Source organism: Chelonoidis abingdonii, chromosome 5, assembly GCF_003597395.2.
Source record: "Chelonoidis abingdonii isolate Lonesome George chromosome 5, CheloAbing_2.0, whole genome shotgun sequence".
In the NCBI taxonomy this organism is placed as follows: domain Eukaryota; kingdom Metazoa; phylum Chordata; order Testudines; family Testudinidae; genus Chelonoidis; species Chelonoidis abingdonii.
Window position 1 is genome coordinate 32,713,025 of NC_133773.1, and position 19,731 is coordinate 32,732,755.

Sequence of the window (19,731 nt, forward strand, 5' to 3'; positions counted from 1 at the left end):
GCTATGAAGTAACAAACTATAGCCTCTATCCTGGAAGTCATCTCCTGGTGGTGGGTTGGATAAGCCCCCCCCCCACCAGTAGGCAGTGGGAGAAAGGAGAGGGGACTTCACAGAATTGAAACAAATTGCAATGACAAGGCCAAGTTAGTAGCTTGTAATTCAGAGGAATGAAGTCAAATCATTGGGAGGGCAAAAAAAGACAATGTTTATACAATTGCTTTGTTCGGATAAACATACATCTCCAAGGTGGCTGCATGATTTCATTTCGAGATGGAGAACAAGTCCTTGGGTCATCCCATCTCTGTTTCTCATAATACTTCTACTAGCATTCTGTCTAGTCTAGGTTTAAATGTGTCACTTGGAGGGAGTTTCTAACCCTTTATTTAGGAGACTATCCAATGAGCTTATAAATCAATGTGAGGTAGTTTTTCCTGGTACTCAGATGTTGTTAATTTTATTCTGTTCTCACTCCCATCCTTTTGTATTCTCGAAATATTTCTTCTCCTTGGTGATATTAATACCTATCAAATATTTGTAGGTTGTCACACACAGTCATCGCTGAACCAGTCTACATCTAATTCTTTTAATCTCTCCTCATGTAGTAAGTCACTCCCTACTGCCCCACAAAACATTTTGAATGTTCCTCATTAAACTCATTCCAACTTGTCAATCTTTCTAGAAGTGTCCAGAAATGAACAGAAAACAGTAAGGAAAACATGATTGTATAAATATTCTTGGATCTGATTCTTCCTCATGCATTATAGGAGTAATTCTCGCTAACCACAAATAGGACTCAATCCTATTTTGGGAAGGGAGTTCCATTAATTGATTTAACTGAAAGCATGTTAAATTTTCACCATGAATCTCTCCTAATGGCTCTTCAAAATTCAGTACTGAAAACTTAGAGCAAAAACCAGGCATTAGTAGTAACAGTAGAGAAATATAAGATGCAGCACTTGTCCCAAAAGATTACAATCTAAATTAGTCATACCATATACTTGGTAAATGTTCAAAAAAGCAAAGGGGTGCAGACAGCATTATTTCCATTACTGTAGCATCTAGGAGTCTTAGTCAAGGACTAGGACCCCACTGTGCTAGGTGCTGTCCAAAGACAAGAACAAAAGGAGGTCCCTGCCCCCAAAAGCTTACAATCTAAGTATCAGACAAATAACTACTGATAGGCAGATGAGAAGAGTAAAGGAAACAATGAGATTATATTGGTCATCCTGATTGGCAGTGGTCTGAGCCCACCGGCAGCCTAACTGTTGCCAAGGTTTTTTGTTTTTTGTTTTTTTGGTAAGCATCATGGCAAAGGGTTTTAAGAAGAAATTTGTAGGAGGGTAACATGGAACTGGAGATAAGATTTGTGTCGGGAGGGGTTGCACATGCAAGAGGGTTATCCAGGAGGAAAAAGATTTCTTTTGACTCATAAGAAATGGGAGGGAATTCTAAACATGGGATGGCATCCTAACATTTGGGTGAGAAAAGGTAAAAGAGTAGTTATATGGAGGAAGGTTGTGAGAGAGGAGGGAGCGAGCATGTTCTTTAAGGGCAGGATCCCAAATCCATTGATACCAATGGAAGTATTCATTAACTTCGGTGAGATTTGGATAAAGCACTAAACACACAATTTGTATACTATGAGTGAAATTCTGGGCCCATTGAAGTCAATTGTCATTTTGCTAGAATTTCATGCTATGTCTATATATTGTAAGTCCAATAACAAGTTGTACCTAAACAGCTGACTACTGTGATTAAGCACTTCCAAATACTGGGCCTGATTCTGATCTTGCTTTGCTGATTTTACACTAGAATAACTTCCAACTGATTTAAAAAAACAAGCCTATAATTTGAAAAAAAACACATCTTCAAAACACTTCTTTAAATGGTTATGAAAGCAACTGGGTATCAGAACCTCAGTTATCAAATGTCTCATCAAATATTGCTTTATCATACCACATACATTTAAAATCTTCTATTGAAAGAACCTAAATATGTGTTAGAGCCACGATGGGTCAATAAATTGAAGTCCGTCCTCACTGAGCTGGTTTGAATGTTGTGCAGTTATACATTGAACATAAAACAACTCCATTTGGCACAATAGTTTCACTGGATTCCTCCCCAAAAGAGCAAATTCACTCTTTCTAATTCCAAAAAAAAAAGGATGTAGTAATGAAATGAACTATCCTAGGCCAGAAAATGCAGATGTGCTGTGTGCTATTGACACCCAGTGCTGCGTCCATAGAGAACTACAGCCAGAAATGTTGTCCACACCCAGAAGTCTCTCTCGAGAATTAGACAAGAACTGTACCCACTCCCCACCAAACACACACTTAAAAAAAAAATTAACTGGTCTTGTTATTGCTTTCCCCAGTTTGTACTTTCTCTCTTAGGCGCCAGTTTACCTGAATAACAAAACCCTTAAACTGTTATTAATTTAAAAAATCCAATTTCACAGAGGCTTCTTAAACTGTTTTTGAAGTGTTCTAGTTGGACTACCATTTATTCTGTCGGACACTTCACACATTGCTTGTCCCAGATTAAGACAAACCAATGAGTTGCTGGGACAAGAATCTTAAAGCAATCATTTCAAATACTAAAGGAAATAGCTTCTGCATACACAACTACCATGTCTCACTACTTTCCCACTGGTCTATGTGAAGGCTAATTTGTGAACCCCTAACTCACAATAATGAGCAGTCATTCTCACAAGCAGTTTCATAGAGTCAATAGAACTATTGGGAGTAGCTAGTCAACGGTATCAGTAAAATGGGTTCCCAATAATGCCATTAATAGTCCTACCCACACTGGCTGGGTTAAAGGCATACATTTTTAACTTCTGATTATACTGGACCTATGCTTCAGCCTAGACACCACACACTTCAGCAGTAGCTGGCATTCAGTTCCATGGCACTACCTCAGGAGTCTCTTCCTTCCTTCTCCTTTTTTAAAATAATTTCACTCAGCTGAGTTGTGAGTGGTACGGGGATCACTGAAAGCTAATACATCCTTTTCCATTTTTAAAACACAAGTGATAGTAACAAACTCTCCAAATTAAATTCACAAATCCTCACTTACAACTGACAACAACAATAATTTACTTCAATTAGGCCCCCAGTTCAGAAAAGGATTTAAGCATGTAGTTTAACTTTAATGTGTAAATAGTCCAACTGAAGCCAATGGGACTGCTCATGGGATTAAGTGATTTGCTGAGTTGGTGCCATAGACAGAACTCCCTAGGACAGAGATTGTATATTCAACAGTGTGGAGTTGGAATATTTTGGTTGGTGTCAGAGTACAGCACAAATAGTCACAAACAATTCTCTACAATTGCAGGGGCAAAAGTGAGAGGAGAGCAAAATGTTGAAGCTGAAGACATTTTGTTGAACAGCAGAAAATACAACTGTCTGTCTTGAGCTATAGCATGACCGCTACTATCAGACGCTGTTTCTGTGTTTCCTAGGACAACTAAAACAACATTATGCACTTCCATAGCAACACAAAACTATTATGTCATGATGCAAAATACATTCAGTGCATGTAGGGGGCAAAGGTTGAAACATGACAACTTTAAAGAGTAAAATCTTTGTCCAACTCTACTAAGCTTTTTCCCCACAGTAATCTGCATGCTGTAAAATCATACTAGCACATTGCATTGTCAGATTTAGAATGCTTCCATACAGTAACCAAGATGATTGTTGGCTTTTGATTTGTGAATTTTTTGTACTGCTTGTCCTCTGCAGAATGAGAAACTGTTCTTTTTCCCCTTATGTATGTGGCTTGGGAGGGTCCTGTTCAGTGCTTCAGAGTAGGCAAGAAACTGTGCTTGAAACTGTAGATCTATTTTGTGTTCCAGTTTAGGATCAAAGGGCTTGGAAGTAGTATATTTAGAACAGACACTACTAACTGAATTTTATTCCCAAAAGGGGGCAGGGAGAGTGAATTTCTGGAAATGGGCTTTTGTCCTGATTGCACTACCTCTGTTTAGTGAGCTGTCTAATGCAATCTGAAATATCATTCATTCCTTAGAAGATATTTCCAGTACAGGACTGTTGATCAGATGTTCGGCCCAATTTGGAACTACATTATTTGATTTTCCTTTTACAGTTTTTGCTCACTTTCACTGGTGTGTTTCACACAAGCTGTAGCTGACAGGACTGCTATGCAATCCTACATTCTCTGCAAATTGCCAGACCCAGCATAGTCTGTCTTTTCAGAAGGGCTGCTGGCTCCAGACCTTTCTCCATTGCAAAAGAAAGGTGAAATTGGTCAGTGTCAAAGGCATGTTCCTCTAATCAGTGTCTTCAGAAATAGAACGTAATGATATTTTTCTACTGAAACCTAGCTCCAGCTACTTTGCTCCTCACATACCTAGATTTAAATTATTTGAGAGCCTTCCTCTAAATGCTAAGAATAGAAAATAACAATGAGTGGTGTAGGTCTTCTCTCTTCCAGTCCTCACTCCCATAACTTTAATCATTCATGAATGTTTCAACTATTCTCCTCCTTCATAGGCTTTGTCTGTTGTAAGTACAAAGACTTTTCATTTTGGCTCATTAGGTTCACAAGCCATTTAAAAAAATTAACTTGTCTCAACCAGACAAATTATTCTAGAGCCTGGGTTGTAGATCAAAGGTGTTAACATGTCAACAAATTTTCATGACTCTTCCAAATTTACACCTTGCTGTAATTGTCTAGTACAATTACACTATTTTCTCTATTTTCTCTATAGTTTTATGTGGCTAGCACATGTATCATGCTCCCCTCTAGGTTGATAGTTACCAAAAAATCTGGAAGTTTGGTGACCTTTAGGAGATGATGTTGTCTGTATTTCTTGGTGGACATGTAGATACATCAGGTCACCAGCAAAATTATCATTAAATTTATCTTCTAAAGAAGACTTGACTTAGAGCATCAGAGGGGTAGCCGTGTTAGTCTGGATCTGTAAAAGCAGCAGAGAATCCTGTGGCACCTTATAGACTAACAGACGTTTTGGAGCGTGAGCTTTCGTGGGTGAATACCCACTTCTTCAGACGCAGGTAGTGGAAATTTCCAGGGGCAGGTATATATATGCTAGCAAGCAAGCTAGAGATAACGAGGTTAGTTCAATCAGGGAGGGTGAGGCCCTGTTCTAGCAGTAGAGGTGTGAAAACCAAGGGAGGAGAAACTGGTTCTGTATTGGCACGCCATTCACGTCTTGTTTGTCCATTGAGCTGATGGTGTCAAATTTGCAGATGAACTGAAGCCTCAGCAGTTTCTCTTTGATAAGTCTGGTCCTGAATGATTTTTTGGGCCAGGATGGCCACCTTAGGTCTGCTATATGTGTGGCCAGGGAGGTTGAAGTGCTCTCCTAAGGTTTTTGTATATTGCATTCGTCCTGTATCTGATTTGTGTCCATTTATCCTTTCCCGTAGTGACTGTCCAGTTTGGCGCGACATAGCGGAGGGCTTGCTGGTCATAAATTGATGGCGTATATTAATTGGTGGATCGTGCAGGTGAAGTGAACAGTGATGGATGGCTTGATCTGGTTAGGTCCGGTGATGGTGTCGTGGTGTAGATATGGGGGCAGTTGGCATCAGAGGTTTGTGCATGGATTGGTTCCTGAGGGCTAGAGTTGACTATGGTAGTTGTGCAGTTGCTGGTGAGATACGTTTCCAGGTTGGCAGGCTGTCTTGGGCAAAGATCGGCCTGCCAGCCCAAGACCGTGAAGTGTGTGGGATCATTGTCCAGGATGGGTTGTAGATCCTGATGATGCGTTGGAGGGTTTTAGCTGGGCCTGTTATGTGATGGCCAGTGGAGTCCTGTTGGTTCTTTCTTGGGTTTGTCTGTTCAGTGGAGGCTGCGTAGGTGGGGCTAGGCAACGTCTGGCTCTTGTTGATTCTGATTCCTAATTCATTACCATCGTGCGGGTATTGAGTTTCGTGAACATAATGCTTGTTCGCGCAGGATGTTTAGTAGGATGTTCTGGTCTCACTAGTGTGTGGTGATAGGGAAGATCGGTATGTACCTCAGTTGCTTGGTCGTGTAGACAATGGATCGTGTGATGTGCTCCGTGTGCAGTTGTGACGCTGGAAGCATACGAAGGTCGTGTCAGTGGTCCGGTAGCGTTTTTTCGATATAGGGTCCGGTCTTAAATGGTCGTCGACCAGTCAGCCTCTATGCAGACTGTGCGTGTACTTGAACAGTGGACCCGTGTACACCTGGTACTCTAGTTGAGGCGGCTCGGTGATCCCGCGTGTGGCGGTGGCATATTGTCATGACTAACGTGGGGGAATTTTCTAGACTCTCTCCCTTCATGTGAGTTCATGTAGGGTATGCCATCTTGACATCTGGCATAAGATTAGAAATCCACAGATTACATCACCATATTCACTGACGTAGCGTAGGAGGGGCAGGATGAGCTCGGGAGCGTAGAGCTGAGGAAGCGTTGCTTCAGGTCAGCCATAAAATATTGGGCTATTGTGGGGCCATGCGGTTGCCATGCAGTGCCACTGATCCTGGAGGTATATGTTTATCATACTTGAATAGTGTGTGTGTGAGGATAAAGGCACAGAGCTCGCAGCCGTTGTGCTGTGGGCATCATCAGGGTACTGTCCATACAGCTTGTCTTCATGTGTGTGTGGGATGTTTGTGTTGAGAGCTCTACATCATGGTGGCTAGGATTGGGTGTTTTCTGGGAGGTGACCATGCATTGTAGTTTCCTCAGGACATGTGGTGTCAACGGAGATAACTGGGATGTGCGGTGGATGGGTCTGGTAGAGGTCCACATTCAGACAGTCCTTCGTGAGAGTGCCAATGGCCGAGATAGATGGGCATCCAGGTTTCCGGTTGTGGATCTGGTGGTAAGTAGTGAGATAACCCTGGTCGGGGCTCTAAGGGTATGTTGATTTTCGGTGTTGTGTAGGGTGTCCTGAGTAGATGGTCCGTTTCTTAGTGTATCCTCAGTGGATCTGAGGGAAGTGGCCTATAGAATTTGGTATTGGAGAGCTGTCTGGCGGCCTCCTTTTGGTAGTCAGACCTGTTTCATGATGACACAGCACCTCTTTATCAGCCCTCTTTGATGATAATGTCAGAGGTGGTTTCTGAGGCTGATGGCATTTGCGTTCTGCGACTGTAGGCTTATGAGGCAAGCGGTGTTGTTTTTTCCCGATTCTGCCTGTCACGTCGGCGGAAGCATTCACTGTATAGGTCCAGACTGTCATTTGACCCAGGAGGAGTCATGTGGAGTTCTTCTTCTTGTGCTGTTGGGTGGGTACCTGTGTATCAGTGACTGTTCAGTGTTGTCCTGAAGTATTCTTTGAGTCGCGACGCGCGAAAGTAGGCTTCCAGATCGCCACAGAACTGTATATGTTGGTGGGGTGCAGGGCAGAAGAGAGCGCCGAGATAGGACAGACTTTCTTCTGGGCTGAGTGTGTAGTTGGATAGATTGACGATATTGCTGGGTGGGTTAGGGTACACGGTTGTGGCCCATGTGTCAGGTAGGAGTTTAGAGTCATACATGCTTTTTCTTTTGTGAGAGGTGAAGTGGTGCTGTAGATCTCCTGTGCTATTTATAGTGAAGCGTTTTATGGAAGTTTGGTTATTATATGGAGTCTCCAGTGGGAGAGCTCTTTTTTGATGTTTCCTGTTTGCTGTATAGGATGTGATCAGGGGTTCCTCAGTTTCCTTTGACAGTGTATGGCATATATCTCTCACTGTGGTCTGTGTAGTATGTAGATAGCCAGTGGATTTTTTACCTTAGTCCTTTGGTATGATGTCCATCCGTTTGCATTTGGAAAGGAAGATGAATATCTGTCTGTTTTGTGCAAGTTCTTCATGAGGTTGATGGATTTCCACCATCGGTAAATGCAGTGCCTTGGTGGTGTCAAGTATCGAGGTGGTAGCCGTGTTAGTCTGGATCTGTAAAGCAGCAGAGAATCCTGTGGCGCCTTATAGACTAAAAGACGTCTTTGGAGCGCGTGAGCGTGATGCACCGCATCTGCTCTAACCCCTCAGAAGACAACACCGTACAACTCTCACCAAGCTTTTCAACTACTCCCGCGCGAGGAATGAGGAAACGATCACAGAGCCAGACGTGTACCAGACCTCCTACTGCAAGCACAAGAAAGAAAACAGGCTCACTGGCATCATACAGCAGCTAAAACCTCCAAGCATCATCAGGGATCTACAACCCATCCTGGACAATATCCACACTTTCACCGGTCTTGCGGTGGCCGATCCTTGCCCCCAGACAGCCTGCCAACTGAAAGTTCGTCACCAGCAACTGCCACCGTACCATAGTAACTCTAGTCCAGGAACAATCCATGCAACAAACCTCGATGCAACTCTGCCCCATATCTACCAGCGACACCATACAGGACCTTACAGATCAGCATACCATCACTGGTTATTCAGCTGCACGTCACAATGTATATACGCCATCATATCCACAGCAATGCCCCTCTGCTATGTACGTCGGCCAAAATGGAACAGTCACTTAGGAAAAGGATAATGGAATCCAAATCAGATATCAGGATGGCAATCAAAAACCGTAGGAGGGCATTCAAACCCTCCTCGGGGCCCACCACTATAGCAGACCTTAAGGGGCCAATCTGGCCCAAAAAATCTTCAAGGACGGCAGACGTCACAAGAGACGAAACTGCTGAAGTCTTCAGTTTATCTGCAAATTTGACCCATCACCTGGACTAAACTAAGACTGTGAATGGCCTTGCCGTCATTACAGAACGCAGTTTCCCCTGGTTTTCACAGCTCTCTGCTGAACAGGGCCTCACCCTCCCTGATTGAACTAACCTCGTTATCTCTAGCTTGCTTGCTAGCATATATATACCTGCCCCTGGAAATTTCCACTACCTGCGTCTGAAGAAGTGGGTATTCACCCACGAAAGCTCACGCTCCAAAACGTCTGTTAGTCTATAAGGTGCCACAGGATTCTCTGCTGCTTTGACTTAGAGCAGTCAGTAATTGAACGGTCTTGGAGAATGAAATAATTCCTAGAGATGTCTCCTACAAGGAGTGTTACCTTAATTACAAAAATATCAAGGACCCAGACAAGTGGTGGTTAATATTCTGAGCTGTCCAGAGCTGAACAGAATTCCTGGTATAGTTTAATCAAAAGTAGCTGACATGAAACTGGACACAATTTATATATTGGTCACAAAGCCATGGCCACTATCATGATAGCTAGCTTAATTCTGCAGAGTTATATTCTAATTCAATAACATATTGTAGTGAAGTCAAGCCCCAAGTCAGAATAGAGGTACATTGGTGAGGCAGTGTGGGGAACTTCCCTGGCTGACCTATTTGTGAATACAATTATCTCATTTTTGATGGGGAAAGATCAGGGCTACAGAAATAAGTATTTACAAGTAAAAGCTATTGTCCCAAGAACCTGGGGATTTAGCTGGAGGAAAAGTACAGTCACTGGAATGAACACTGACAAGTAAAATGTTTAATCCCCAAAGTGTTATTTCCCAAAACATAACATATTACCTTGAATACTCCATAAATAATATTAATGGAGAGATTTTGAACTGGGAATATCTAATGATATGAGAGGAGGCTAAAACAGGTTTCACTGAGGCTCTTTTTCCATCTTGGTAACACTAGTAAATGTTGCGTTTAAAATGTAAAGCCATTTATAATCTGTTTGGATCAAATCCTATAGAAGATCTTGGGTTTCAAATTTACAAATGCTATCTAAAGCAGCCGCTTGGGGAACAAATATTTATCACTGAACTATCAAGATTACTGAATAGAGAGATTGTTTTGGATCTGTATCCTGTGATATGACCTGATGCTCTAAGCCAATGGATACTTGTCTCAAGCCTCAGTTATGCTTTAACAAAAAGCGCATAAGCACATGTAGGTTTTGTGAGAAAGTACGTTCTGTAGAAGTGGCTAACAGAGCTAATAGCCCAAATGTAAGATCGATTTAAGTGGTGATTCTGTCATGTTCTAATATAACACCATTCAACAGAAGAGCAACAGTTTATAGAAATACCTAATCATCGAAGTTTTGATACATCTGGGATGTTGATAAGTATTATCAGCCTCATTTTGCAAGTTGAGAATCTGAGATAAAAAGTTACTTGTCCAAATCCACACAGGAAACTTTTTTTTGGCGGGGGGAGGGGGGAAGGAAGGGTCAGAGCTTCCTACCTCCCAATGTTATGCCTTAAACAGAAACTGCAACTGTAGAACAAAAATGATGGATCAGATCCTCTGCTGTTATAAACCAACATAGCTCTGACCTCAGTAAGGATTTGATCTTGTAATCTGAAACAAAAAGTTTCTACCTATTCTTGGCACAACAGCCAATTATAAATCCTCCAGCTCTGTTGGTGGTTAATATTTAAAGATCAGTTTCAACATGATCAATATAAACAAGAGTTTTCTTTCAGGGTTATTTTACATGCTGTCATTAATGTCTTAGGAAGTATGTACTTGATTGTGTTTTATATAGTGTTTCTTTCAAACCTTAGTTACTCACAAATATATTTTATGAAGCTGTTTATCTAATATACTCTGTTCAGTGTACTGAATAATCTTGAATCTCAAATGTTTGCTTATTATACTCTAGCTTATCCTGTGATTTATTCTTAACTTCTAAAATAAGACATTGTGTTCTATATGCTGTTTAAAGACATAATTGAAAGGAAATTGTGTAGAATTGTTAAACTCCTTTGGTGCAGAAATGAGCTTCTCAATACTACAATGAAATGGATAAATTTGTGGCAAGAAAACTGATTTCAGAGTATATCCAATCATGGCCCATAGACTTTAATTCACCAGAGCACTTAAGTGTTTGCTTAACTTTAAGCATGCAAGTATTCCCTGTGAAGTAAACAGCACGAAACATGTTTAAAGTTAATCATAGATTCCACGGCCAGAAGGATCATTGTGATCACTTAGTCTGACTTCCTGTATAACCAAGCCATAGAATTTCCCTGAATTCAATTCCTGTTTGAAGTAGAGCATATCCTTTAGAGAAAAACACTCAATTGCCATTTTTTTTTTAAATTGCCTCACTGGCTAATCCTTCGTGTTAAATTCATACTGGAAAAAAGTTTTGTACTTTTTTATCTAGCTTCAACTTCCAGCCACTGTATCTTCTTATACCTTTTTGTCTGCAAGACTGAAGATCCCATTATTAAATATTTGTGCATGGGGATCAAATCACCCCTTAGCTTTCTCTTTGATATGGCAATGTTCTGTAGTCACCCTTTCTAAAGCCATGTGCATAAGAGAACTGACCCAGTATTCGATATTCAATGGGCGCTGTGCCTATATGCTTTGCTGAATCACGGTGTGGTGGGGCAGATCCCACATCTCAGTCAGGAAGGTGTTAAAGATCTCCTCTGGTAACAATCAAGCCCAACCCAGCAGGCGTGCCAAACCTGGAGATGGACAGGTCCTTAAAGGAGGATCACTACTCAATGCAGGGCAGTACTCTGAAGGTGCAGAATTGCAACTCAGAGTTCCCGGGCCACCGGAAGAAGGGGTTGCTGACTGGTGAAACAGCTTGAGAGCCTTGGCCATTCAGCCTCCCTTAGAAAGGAGAGGTGCTGGTACTTTTTCTCTAGCTTCCTGAAGCTAGCTTCCTTAAAATGCTTGTTTTTGTAGACATACTGATTCATTGGTTTGGATTGTTTTAACTCCTCCTGTAAGGTGATGGATGCCTTGAACATCACAGCTGGAGGGTTGTGCCTCAGATTCTGAGACAGGAGCAGCACGTACCTTCTCCCCAAAGGGGTGCTAAAAGGTATAGCATACTACACAGGGCAATACAGAATTTCTCTGAATTGGAACAGCCTGTGGCACCAGCTACCATAAGTGCTGTAACTGTCAGCTATAGTCCAAAAGTCAACCTGCACATCTATTGTAAAAGCACAAGATTGGGTACTGGTTGGTGTCTGCTACACACCACCAAATCATACTAGGAAACAGGCTGACTGCTTCTTTACACACCTATCTACGTGTAGGAAAAAATGTGTGATCATGGGGGACTTCAGTTTGAGTGACACCTGTTGGAGGTCTCATGCTGCCAATAAAACATTCTTGGAATTTCTAAACATTATAGATGACCTCTCCTAAGTCAAAGTGTTGCAGCCAATACAGAGGAATCCTCTATTGCACCTTTTCCTAACAGATACAGTACAACTGATCACAGAACTAAAAGTTGATAGTAGCTTAGGTACAAGTGATCATGACTTGATCCCATTTATAATGTGCAAGGAGAACAGTCCTGACCAGTAATACAAACACTGGTACTTTAATAGGACCAATTTCACAAGCTAAAAAGAATTGAGCCAAATCAGCTGGGAGGAAGAATTTAATCAAAAATGTGAGTGATGGGTGGGAATAATTTAAGAACACCTCAATAGATGCCTCAAAAGGTAATGATCCTTGTTTTCACTTAATTTTCAAGCTGTTCTAGACTATTCTATGATTTGATTACTTTAAAAAAATTTGTATAATTTGCTTGTTACTGGATTGTTTCACCCTCTCCGCTCGTTTTGAGTCTTCTCATCTACTTATCAGTGTTTCTCATGATTATTTACTTGCTTCACCAGCTTATTAAGCTTCCTAAGTACACTTTCAATTTTTGATTAAGGAGAACATGGAGGACATGCGGGGCCTGATTCTGATCTAACTTACACTACTTAAATCAGGAGCAATTCCATAGAAGAAATGGAGTTAGTGATGTAAAGAATTTGGCACCAGTTGTATAGTTGTGGATAAAATTTCTTGTACAATTCCCTGTTTCGCAGTCTTCTGGTTCTCGTGCCTGCTTATCTAAGGCCTGCTCATTACTTGAGGGTTCAGACACATTTGTGCTTTCAAGAAATCTAGCTTTTCTTGCATTTTGTTGTGCATTTTAATCAGATTTTTCTTTTCTCCATCACCTTGATGGTATGTTAGATATACTTGGATTAACAGAATCTTTTACACTTATTTGTGTAATGCTGTTTTGAGCTGGGAACTTTAGATTTCATGCACTATTTTGGACAACAAGGCCCTCTTTTCCTCACCATGTGCTCACTCTTGTTAGAGCTTAAAATGTTTTGGAAATTTTTTACCCTTTTTGAAAGATTTTTCTATACATTTAGGGCCTAATCCAAAATCCATTTAAGTCAATGGGAGTCTTTCCATTGACAGTAATGGGCAGCCATAGTGGGCGCCCATGGTAGAACTGGTAGAAACGTTCATACTTGTAAAACAATTTCTAATTGAGACCGCTATTTCTTAAGATACATTTTCCTGCCTTGCAAAGGACTTGTTTAAACTTGTTTAAATCATTGTAATCTTTGGCTCTCACAACTTTAATAAGACCCAGGTGTATTAAACCAGATTATTTGACACATGTTAAGGTTCATGTCTGATATCAAATTAAGTATCTAGATGATTTATGGAAGAGTTCACCTCCCTTTCCCCCACATGAGGTTTAATATTAATCTTCAACCAGATCTTCCAACACTTTTTGTATTTAGACCTTCCCCACTTGAAACTTTCAATGTTGTTTTTATTATCACAAGAGGCTGATACCCAACCTAGCATCTGTTATTAGTCCCCTGTCTTTTCTCTCTCTGGGAGAATGTCTGAGCCTAGTGTATATCAGTGTGATTACTGGATTCTGATAAATTCCTAGGAAAAAAGCATTGCTTTCCTCTGTCTCATGGAAGTATTAGATTACACTATTACTCTATGCATTAATGTGTTTGGCTATAAAGGAAATTGTTGAGTAGTTTCTTAAAAAAACCGAACTCCCACCAACCCCCAACAAATTCCGAAAAGCATCAGAATACTTGCCATTAGCTCATACCCACAAGGATTGGCAAGATTGCCTGTATTGGTATTGACAGATCTTTGGCTAGATTCGTATCGAGGGACACAGGTATAAATTAAACCTCCTTTTTCCAGCCTTGTCCCCCATACCTTGGCATATTTCACCCCAAGAGAAAGTAGTTAGTGTTACATGCCACTTCTACACTCTTGGGGTTTGAAGTGGTAGCAGGAAACTTTAAAACACATCAAGTGTTTATCATAGACTCCTATCAGTGGAAGCTGCCTGGGTAACATGCTAAATCAGCATATCATCCTCATTCTGCTTTTCTTTCCATTTTCTCATATCACTGCTGCTTTTTGGATTGCGTTGAACCCTTGTGGTCCTTGGGCATTTGTGGCCTTATTTCTATATATTTGTTTTGCTCTTTGGGGGGGCAGGGTTTCTTTCCTTCACTTTCTAACTTTAGCTATGTTTTAGATATGTATTACCACTGATTTTTTTCTCCATTATTATTGTTTTGATTATATTTGTCCAGTTGCTTGCTTTTCATATGTATGCGGTCGACACCCTAAAGAGCAGAGTTTTGTGGCATCTTTATTTCTAACTAATATATTCAGTATGTCTCTAGAGCAGTTTGATTTTTTCTGCTGCCTAAAGTATCTTGCATGATGGAGTATCATCTGGGAGTAAACTGCATAATCGTCATGGCTTTCATCTGGCATCCCTAAAGAGTTGCAGATCAAAGTCGAGGAGCTACCTTTTGATAAAGACTCTTCTTGGCAAAAAACAATGAAGTCCTTCACAGAATGAAAGATTTCAGGGCCACTTTGCGCACACTGTGAATATACACTCCCCCTTCCATGAGAAGCACCAACCCTACCAGAGGTCTCGCTTGCAACAATACAGTTGCCCACAGTCCAGGCTATACGAGATTGGGAGGAACTGAAGCAGACCTGCTAGACGCAGACAAAACCAGCTGGAACAAGCCACATTCCAACCATCGGGAAACAAGCCACAATTTTGAAGGCTTGGTCGAGGGTCTGAGCGACCAATCCTTAATACCAATGCCTACCATTTGGCCATCAACTCCAATGCTTCCACAATGCTTGGCAACTAGTGCTGGGTCCTGGAAATAGTACAGTCAGGCTACTCCATCCCCTTTATTTCATGCCCTTCTGCCATTTCCCCTTCCCTGTTCCTCTTCAGGGAGCCATTTCACAAGCACCTACTATGAACAGTGATAACTCACCTCCTACAGTTAAGGTGCAGTGGAACCAGTTCCAACAGTGGGAGTAAAACCCCTTCCCTCTGTGATCTAAGAAAAGTGGAGGATGGTGACTGCTATTTCAAAACAGTGGCTTTTCAAGTGGATATATTATTGTATCAGGTCATGCTACCAGATCCAAGATATTGAATCCCCTGAGGGCATCGAATACACTCTACTCGAGCTGGGTCTACATCTGTAGCATTCCTTCACGATTTACCTATTATTGACATAGGCAAAGCTGCTACATGGGCATTAGACCACACATTTGCCAAGTACTACACCATCACACAAGAGTCCAGAGCGGACGCCATAGTAGGCCATACGGTACTGTCTGGTACTACCAAAAATACAATGCCAAAATCTGCCCCCAACCATAGAGGGTACTGCTTTACATTCACCTGGAGTGGACTACCCACAGGGTCAGCACTTGAAGAAGAAGAGAAGGTTACTTACCTTGTGCAGTAACTGAGGTTCTTCAAGATCTGTGTCCCTGTGGGTGCTCCACTACCCACTCTTCCCCCTTCTACTTTGGAGTTTGATTCAGAGGACTCTGTGGTAGAGAAGGATCCGAGGAGGTCAGGATGTGCGTGTGCTGAACAATCTCCAAAGATGCCACAAGACAGCAACTGCGCAGATGTGTCCTGACCAGACACTGCTACTGCGTGCCATCAAAAATCGACTCACATGCCACCATAGGTGCCGACCCCTGGTTTAGTCAATTGTCCTCGAGAAGGAGAGTGCAGAGCCTCTGCTGCCTGCATGGTGTCTGGAACAGCAACATGAGGCTGTACTATAATTGTGTAGAATCCTGTCCATGTCATAATGTTGACCAATCACATGTCCTCTATTGGATAGTCTCCTTTTATCCCTCATCTCAGTGTCCTTTCTCCAGAGCTGCTGACTCTTTATCTCCCCTGGTCAGTGTCCTAGTTATGACCCCTTGTGCACACCTGCTTTGCGATGTCCATGAAAAGGTAGTCATTCTTGCGGCTAGCCAAAAGAGCTTCCTCAACCAAGGTCTCAGCATAGCTCCAGGCAACTGGTGAGACATGGTGGGGGTGCTTCTGGAGTGTTGTGGTGGTGGTATTGCCAGAATAACGATACACTGGGATGCAGAAGCAATAAACAAAATCTGGCTCTGCACCATCTTTTAAAGGGGAGAAGGCGTTATCCTGGAAACTTGACATCAGGGCATGGAGGTCACACAAGAAAACAGGTCAGTAATGATCAACCTGCAAAATACTGGGGGATAACCATGGGAAGCATGCAAAAAGTGGTGCACAGCAATTGCATGCACACAAACAAAAGACTGAACTGCTTCCATTTCTGAAGCAACCCTAGTCCACTCTGAAGGAGGACTCCAGAGTTTGTAAGAGATGCAGAGTTAATACAAAGTGATGGATTGCATCATGTGTATGCAAACATTTTAAAAACCAGATTAAGTCCATTTGATCTTTCATAATAATAATAATAGAACTTCATGCAGCCAAGCACTTACACTGGAAATTCTTCAACACAGAGAGCATCTCTTTTTCTTGTTGTGTACAATGCCTAGTTGTCCATGATTGGGGCTCCCAGCACTACAGTAACACAATAATAAACAGAATTTAAGTGACTTGCCTAAAATTTCAGAGGAAGCCAGTGTCAGAGCTGTGACTAGAATAGATCAGGGTTAATTTTGAGCGTTGCACCCTATTTACTGGAGTGCACTGCCTCACCCCTTCAATACACTGAAAGACATGGACTCTCATTTCTATTGACAATAATATGGGAATATTTAGTGTAGACAGCCAGAGAGAATGAGAAGGCAATGGCCATTAACAGGTGTTTGGATGATACACAGCTTGACAGTGGCAATAAGTGTTCCCCAAAATGATGTAGAGAGCATGTGTCTTCAGAAAGCACCAGACACCACTATTCCAATACAACTTTTGGTATTGGTCCATGTGAAAGTCCTGTTAAATATGAGGAAAGTCAGCTTTGTATCCCCTCCTCTGCCTTTCCTGCCTCCTGGGTGCAAAATGATCTGTCCCTTTCTGCATGGAAAAGCCTTAACTGACCCTTGCTCAGCTTCAGCTTTTCCCTGTTGTTTCTATATTGCAATTACGCATTGTCAGATATTACTGTAATGAACATGGCATAAACCTATTAGGGCCAAATAGAATATCCTCTGGCGCAATATATTGGAGGAAATGGGGGTAGGGTGGGGTGGGGAGGGGAGAGAATCCAAAACAGAGATTTGTGCTGAATTTAATGTACACAATAGCTACAGCAAGGAATATTGAACTCATTCATTTTCATATTATATAGATTAAAATCCTCTGGATTTACATCTATCTGACACTTCTGTAACATTTCCTGATTGTAGTAGAATTCAGCTCTTCTGTGTTACAAAACTCAGCTTGTCAGTGCCCAGGGCCCTGGTTGATATTCCTCTTAGCCTTCATCTTTGGTTTAGAACAATCTCTCCTGCCTTGCTTTCAGTGTTCTAAATATAAACTGGCGGGCAGATTTTCAAAGATATTTAGGCAGCTGAAGATGCAGAAAGGCAGGTAAGGTTTTTTTCAAAAGCACTGAAGCAGGTTAGATGCCTAACTCTTATTGAACCAATGTGAACATCTTTGTAAATCTGGCCCCAGATCACTTGAGTAAGGAGAAAGTGTTTCTTTTCCATCTTCACCCAATATGGCTTGCTAGTTTGAAACAGCTTAGGACAATGTATACTAGGGCAGTGGTTCTCAATGAGGGGTACACCTACCCCTTGAGGTACACACAGGTCTTCCAAGGGGTACATCAATTCATCTAGCTATTTGCCTAGTTTTACAACAGGCTACGTAAACAGTACTAGCAAAGTCGGTACCAACTGAAATTTCATACAGACAATGGACTTGTTTATACTGCTTTATATCCTATACAGTGAAATGCCAGTACAATATTTATATTTCATTTGATGTACTATATATTTATATGGTAAAAATGAGAAGGTAAGCAATTTTTCCATAATAGTGTGCTGTGCCACTTTTTTGTGTATTTTTTCTGATTTTGTAAGCAAGTAGTGAGGTGAAACTTAGGATATGAAGACAAATCAGACTCCTGAAAGGGGTACAGTGGTCTGGAAAGATTGAGAACCACTGTACTAGGGAACTTTTAGTGCACAGCAGTAGGGTCCACAGAGTCATGCAGCAGGCCAGAGCACTGTAGATTTACCCCACAGTTTTCCACACAATCTCCGTATAGACAAGCTCTAGGCAGTCAGTACCCCTTCAGTTTAAGTGGAGATAAGCCAGTTCAACTAGGCCATCCTCTCAAAGACATTCCACATTTCATGAACTTGCGACGGTGCCTAGGAGGGTCAAGAGGAGTCACATGCCCCTTCCCAGATGCCTTGGGGGATGGGCACATTCAGCAGCAGCTCCTCCGGCGGGGCTGTACTGGTACCACCCCCAGCCCTGTCCTCCAGCAGCGCTGTACCAGAACCGCCTCCAGCCCTGTCCTCAGGCAGGGCTGTGTAGACCCAAGAAGACGCAGCTGCATGGAAGGGCTAGGGGCAGTACAGCCACACCGGAGGAGCTGCTGGCGTGGGGCCGCCCTCCTTTTGCCTGAAATCAGTATTTGGCGCAGCATGAAGAGAGAGGCCCCCCTCCAGCTAACGTGGGGAGGGGACGGGGAGAGCTTGGGGGCCCAGGCTGGGAGCAAAGCGAGTATGGGTCACCTGATGAGTCACATGGGGAGGTAACTTTGTGTCCCTCCCATGAGTCACCTATCTTGCCCTCTACATTCATCATTTAGTATATCCAGTATCATTCTTCTCTGTTCTTGACTGCAGCTGCAATGTTCCCATCCCATGTTAATTTCTATTCTTTTTACTATTGTCATTTGTTCCAATGTAAGCTATTATCAATGGGAAATCCACAGAATTCACTGGGAGATCTAGCAATCTTATTGTGATATAATTAGCCCTAGAACCAAGAAGGCAGCAAACCATCCAGTTTTCTTTGTCTGGTGCTAGGCTGTTGGTCATGTATACTGTTAGGTGTTTGGACATGAAATTACCTAATTTGTTGTTAAAATGGGAATTTTGCATTGAATGATGAGTGTGCATGCAAAACTAGCTCCTGCGAATGATCAGCTGAAAATTAAATACTTGGGCCTGGGATTTAATACTTTATTAGCATTCAGTAACATCATAGCCCCTATAGGGCTTCATGGGACTATTAATGGATTAGAATGCTGCAAAGGTCTCAAAATTTGGCTCATAATTTTTTGAAGTTTTTCTTGAGGTGTCAGTAGCATTTTAACTGCTGTGGATATCTTTAAAACATTGAATTCTTGAAGTTAAACTTTAAACTTATAGAAACTGTGCTGCAGATAAATGTTAGCTTTTAAAAGAAACTGTCAATTAAAGTTTTAGCAGCATTGTTTGAGTTTTGCCAAACATCTCCATTAAAAGCAGCTGCATAGTTTAGAATTATCTATTTCTGGTCATGCCTTTCATTCTGCTGACAAAGTCATGTTAGAACAATGTTCTGTTACATTGTCATCAGTAAGCCTAATTCTTTACTGGTGAGACTTTAAAAATGAGGATTGTACTGCATATATCTAAACAATTAGAGATGATTTTATCTGGTCACAGACCGCTCATCACATTTCACTAATCCATATTCTAGTCATGTAAATA